Consider the following 6,239-nt stretch of genomic DNA (forward strand, 5'->3'; position numbering starts at 1 on the left):
TGCTTCTGAGGACACTGCTGTGGTAATGTGTGAAGCTCCTCCACAGTATAATGTGTGTGATGATGGCCTGGAGGAAAAAAGTGGGTTAATGCCAGTTGTTCGTATGGGAAACTCAGAGGTACTGGCTGATTTGAAATCATTTTTGTCTCACTTATCAGAGTCTGACAGGGGAGATATTATTCAGTTAATTGAGGACAATTTACACCTGTTTTCAGATTATCCCCGTCAAACTTCTGTCTTAGTTCATGACATTGATGTGCTGGGTCATGCGCCCATCAAACAACATTCCTATAGGCTCAATCCTACAAAGAGAGCTCAAATGCAGCAGGAGGTGAGCTATCTTGCAGAGCATGGGTTAGCTGTACCAAGCACCAGTGCGTGGAGTTCCCCCTGTGTGTTGGTTCCAAAACCTGACGGCACTCCGAGATTCTGTACGGATTTCCGGAAGGTAAATGCCATCACAAAACCTGATTCCTATCCATTGCCAAGAATGGAGGATTGCATCGATAGAGTGGGTTTTGCTAGATATGTAACTAGACCTTTTAAAAGGCTACTGGCAGGTTCCTTTATCACCTCGTGCTTCAGACATCTCAGCTTTTGTTACACCTGACTCATTTCTCCAGTATACTGTGATGCCATTTGGACTTCGAAATGCTCCTGCAACATTTCAGCGCCTCATGCATAAAGTTCTTGCTGGAGTGGAAAACTGTGAGGTGTATCTGGATGATGTAGTTGCCTATTCATCCACCTGGCCAGATCATCTGAGGACTTTGTCCGAAATCTTTAGTCGTTTGGGCCAGGCGTCGCTCACTCTTAACCTTGCAAAGTGTGAGTTTGGTAATGGAACTGTGACTTATCTGGGAAAACAGGTGGGTCAGGGCCAAGTCCGTCCTGTAGCAGCTAAGGTGCAAGCTGTGGTGGAGTTCCCTGCTCCTCAATCCAGACGAGCGTTGCGAAGGTTTCTGGGCATGTGTGGGTACTATAGAGGGTTTTGTAAAAACTTTTTCTGAGGTTGTTGCTCCCCTCACTGCCCTAGTTAGTCCGCTAAGGAAATTTGTGTGGACCCCCGCTTGTCAAGCTGCTTTTCAGTCAGCTAAGGCTCTGCTGTGTAGCTCGCCTGTTCTTGCCGCGCCCAAGTTTTCACGTCCTTTCAAGCTAGAAGTAGATGCTAGTTTGTGGGGGGCAGGTGCTGTTCTCCTGCAAGAAGATGAACAGGAAGTTGATCATCCCATCTGCTACTATTCCAAAAAGTTCAACAAGCACCAGTTGAACTACAGTACCATTGAAAAGGAAGCACTGGCCTTGCTACTCGCCCTGCAGAACTTTGAAGTTTATTTGGGTTCTAGTTCTCAGCCTGTGCAGGTTTTCACAGACCACAACCCGTTGGTGTTTCTCTCTCAAAATGAAAAACTCTAACCAGAGACTCATGCGTTGGTCCCTTCTTTTGCAAGACTTTAATTTGCAAATTAGACATAAAAAGGGGACAGAAAATGTGTTGGCTGATACTCTGTCTCGATCCTCTTTAAATTAAAAACCCTTGGAGGGGTATTTAATTCTTGGGAAAGGGGGTGTTACGACTGTGGTCGTGTATGTGTGTGTTTTCTGTGTCCTGTGCCATTCTCCAGGTCAATCAAACATGTAAATATGGCTGTGCCGTCCCGACGACCGGATTGGCCAAACTCAGGAAGTCCTCGGTTCAAAAGGAGGAAGGATGACGTCGCAAGGGGGCAGAGCTTGGATCAGAGGGGCGGAACCATCTTCATTCTGCCAAACAGCCAGAGTGCAGCCTGCAGAGTGTGTTAGTGGAGTGAGCTAATTTCTGGGTTAAATCGTTTTCTCTTGTTTATGTTAGATAGGAAGGAAAGACTTTGTGTTTGTTTTCCTTTTGTTTTTAGGTAAGTTTAACCCCTGACAGCATAGGGTGATTTTTAGTTTGTTTTGATCGTAGAGCTCACTCTTAGATTAATTAGTTAAGAACTCATCATTTGCTTGTTGTACACTAGAGCACATTGTAAATAAACACTATTGCACTGAGAAGTAGTTTGTGGCTGTTTGGACCAATGGAGTGGTGGCATTTTATGTTGCGCTGCAGTAGCTCCTAGGCTGGGGCGGAACATGGACGTAACTTCAGCGTAACTCTGAGTTTCTGTACTGCCACGCTGGTTCACTTCTTACCTGGTAACTCACTGTGGGAACTTTCTGAACCTCTAACCTGCTCCGGAGCAGGTTATGTTCTGGATCAGAGACCAAGGAGCATTAAAGCTCCGCCTCCTGACCAATCAGATCTCTTGGATAATGACCAGCCCATTCCAGAAGATTGAGAGGTTCACAGATTGAGAGGGAAGAGGAAGACTTTTTAGAGATAGAGGCATTCTTTTTGACAGGATTTAGAGTTCTTTTGTTCTTTGACTTTCTGTTTTGGCTAAATCAATGAGTTGTTGGTTCCACAGCGGTGTCTGGCATCCATTGACTCCACCTTACCCCACCTGAAACCTAACCCAGTCTGTGACTGTGTGAGTGGGTGGGGAGGTAAGGAGGCAATCTGGAGAACCTCATAGAATCACAGAGGAACTCTCATTGCATTGAAGAGAGCACTTCTTGGAAAACAGAAGGATTATTTAGAGTCATTGATGACTTTGTTATTGTTTGGGTTGAACTCCCTCAGAGCGACTGGCTGGATGAGAATTCAGATGAGAGAAGGAAACCTCACGGCCAGAGTAATTCATCCCCTCGTCTCTGTCTGGAGGTTTCACTTCATATTTGATGTTTTATAGAACAACGTTGTGTTTCAGTTCTCATTCAAATTGACAAACTAGATTCCCATGAGAGAGAGAGAGAGAGAGAGAGAGAGAGAGCACATGGGGTCGGGGTGGGAGGGGCTTGTATTGGAAACATGCTGATGGTGCACAAAAGCAGCGCGCCCACACACTTCCTGTGAGCTCTTGCCTAGAGACACACCACTTCCTCATCCTCATTCCACAAATAAAGAACACACACACACACACACACGCAAATAAAGAGCATACATACACATAAATAAACAGCGTACAAACCTACACACAAAAAACTCATACACACATACACACAAGCAAAGAGCACAGAAAGATTTCATTGTTATTTGTAAAATGGAGGAGGAGCGGGGGAGGGGAGGGTGTGTGTGTTTGTGTTTTTCTTCTCTGCTCAAGTCGGGAGTCGACAGTAGAACAGTGACACTGTAGGATAGGAGTGGTATTACACGTCCAGGCTGTAGAGTTTACCTGCAGACTGTTGCACGTCTTTCATTGTTTCTATTTCTTTTTGCTATTTTTCATGTGATTCATTCACTCATTTAATCTGATTTGATGCTTGGTTGTTTTATTTCCTCTTTTTATTTGATCTACTTCTCTTTTGTTTCCTCTTTGGGCCGCTCCTGTCTTGGCTGTTTTACACTTTCAGTCATTTTAGACATTCTGACTCTCCCGACCTTAGAAATTGTGTCTCTTTTTAGAACTTTTTAGGCATTTTAAACATTTTCTGACATTTATTTGACTCAATTGCTTTTTCCAGTGAATCATTCAGGACAGCTGTTTAAACCATTTTGATTTGCTTGTTTGCTTGAGTTTTATTTCTTCATTTGTCGGTGTTTTGGGTGTTTAAACGTCTTATTCTTAGTCCTTTCAGCCATTTAGTCTCTTTTATAAATCTTGTCTTACAGTCCAGACACAGGACCCACAGACACACACATTCACTTCCTCTTATTAACACACAGAAAGTAGGACTCCAGCCTCAGTGAACTGCTTCCCAGTGGTTTTCCTCAGTGGACACATCAGGGTGGCGGGGACTTAAACACATCAGGGAACACAGTGTCGATGTGACTGCTGTGTTTCTGAATTCCCCTCCCTAATTCCAACACAATAAGGTTCAGAACCTGAGCAGAGAGAGAAAGGTAAGAACCCTGTAAGGGAGAGCGATCTGGCAAGTCCTGCAGGAGCCATACGACAGTCGGACTGGACTGGACTTTCTTGGAGGCTCATTAGAGCGATGAGGATGTAAACATTTAGTATAATAGTATAAAAGCTCTTTCTGATCTTCCCGTCCCTAATTACAACAGTGATCAATGAAAGATTCTGCAAGGGAGATCAGAGTAGATAAACCCTGATAGAAGCAAACTGTTGTGTTTTACCCACTGGGTTCTGCTTCTCAGTGGGTTGGGGGATTAAAAGTACGTGTGGAAAAAGGCAACGATACTCAAAAGCATGTGTGGAGTAATGCAGTATTACTAAGAATCTAATTCACCTTGAACCTTTGAATGGAGGCCGACCCAGCTCTTAAAGGTTCATATAGAATCAGATAAAAGCACAAAACCTGTCAGTCCAGGATGGTGAACATTTCAGTGCCTCATGTTTGATTGAACCTGTTTCATCTTTCAAGTTCAACATTTTGGAGATGATTTCAACATTTCAGCTATTTTCACCATTCTGGCTCCTTTTTAAGCAGCAGTACTCGTGTTTCCCCACAACGTTGTAACATATTTATATTTAAATATTTCAGTCATTTTAGGACTTTTTTAGTTGTTGTGCCTTTTTAATAAAAAACAAACAAAAACAACATTTTTAGCCAAAAGATGAGAGTCCTTTTGAAAATGACCCTGGTGTGTAAATAGAATAAAAATAAGAAACAAGGTTGATTTCAGTGTGATTCAGTGAAGCTTCAGGGAGCCGCTACAGAGGAGCTGAAGAGCCACATGTTGTTAAATCCTGTCCGTGACGCCGATCTGTAAAGAATATTTTCCTTGCTTCCCCGGTGATGAGCAGTTTCAGAGGGATGAATGAAGACAGACAGTGACTTGATGCAAAGGGTGTTTCTTCAAAGCTGCAGCAGGAATTCCATTCTCCATGAACATGTGGACACATCATTGTCTCACCTCCTGCTCCTTACTTAAAGCTCTTCTCTCCTCATCTCCTCTCCCCAAGGTCTGGGTTCGGTGTCAGCCAAACATTTAGAAACAGTAGGATAGACACCACAGCAGCTCCTCTGGAGTCATCAGATTCCACTAATCACTGATAGAGTGACCCCAGGCTGACAATAGAGCGTCATATAGGGCAGAGGGCACACAGGAGTGAGAGGAGACCAGGACCCATCTGTGCATTCCACAGATAAGATCACACAAGGATGGCTCTGTATTAATAAGTCAGAAACCTTAAGAGGCCTTAAGATATTCCATATCAGCCCTGTGAGAAGAAAAAACTTCTTCCTCCAAATAAAGTGTCAGACTTTATATTAAAGCTCCATGTAACACTTCTGGAGTCATTACAGTGCCTAAATCAGTACAAGGGTCAGTGCTAGGTTCGACTACTGGAGCAGTAATGAGTACCACATACTTCAAAGACCACAGTCCAGAGAATAATTTTAATTTTTGCCGGCTTAAGTTTATAAAATTAAAACAGAAACAGCTGACATGTAATTAACAGACAGTTGACATACAATGAACAAGTTCCAATTCCCTTTTTTTTTTTAGAGGAATAGCCCTTTAGGCTTTGAGATAATAGTTACACTTGGATTAGGTTATTTAAATTCAAGGTTTGTCTTTCCACTTTTTTTATTCGAGTTAACTCATGGTTTAGTTTTAGTTAATTTCTTTAGTTCCAAAATTCTAATTCCAGTTGATTAAGGTTCTTTTCAATTATTAACCATTTCAGCTTTGCACAGAAATCAAAACCATAGTTCATTTAACACCATTTTACATTTCATGTATGGTTGACAAAAATAAAAAAAAGGAAAATCACAACTCAAACTAATTCAGCAAACGACTGAACAATCAAATGTCTCTTTCCCTTCATGCATGAATCCTGTGTTTCCCAGAGCTGCAGGTTGCAGAGGAGTGTGGAGAAATAGCAGTTTTTGATGAACCCACAGAACCTCCAGCAAAAGGGGGTTTGCTTTTCAGGACTCACACAGTTCAATGGTTCCTCAGGTGGCTCGCCATCGGGTTTCCTGAACCTGGAGTCCAAATTCTGACGGAATGTCAGAATTCTCCTGGTCCAACCTTAAAAGGCCTGGTGTATGAACGGGATAATATGCTTAGGTAACTTAAATCTCACATTACATGGCTTTAAATTAAAGTAAAAGTCTGTAAAAGTTCCAGCTTAATTGAACTTAATAAGTTCCAATTTACCCTTTGATCCACTAAAGTAACATAAAACAGCATCATTCTGCTATAATAGCTCTCCATGTCCACAAAACAAAATAAATAAATGAAG

The sequence above is a fragment of the Lipophrys pholis genome (genome assembly GCF_963383615.2).
Source record: "Lipophrys pholis genome assembly, contig: SCAFFOLD_24, whole genome shotgun sequence".
In the NCBI taxonomy this organism is placed as follows: domain Eukaryota; kingdom Metazoa; phylum Chordata; class Actinopteri; order Blenniiformes; family Blenniidae; genus Lipophrys; species Lipophrys pholis.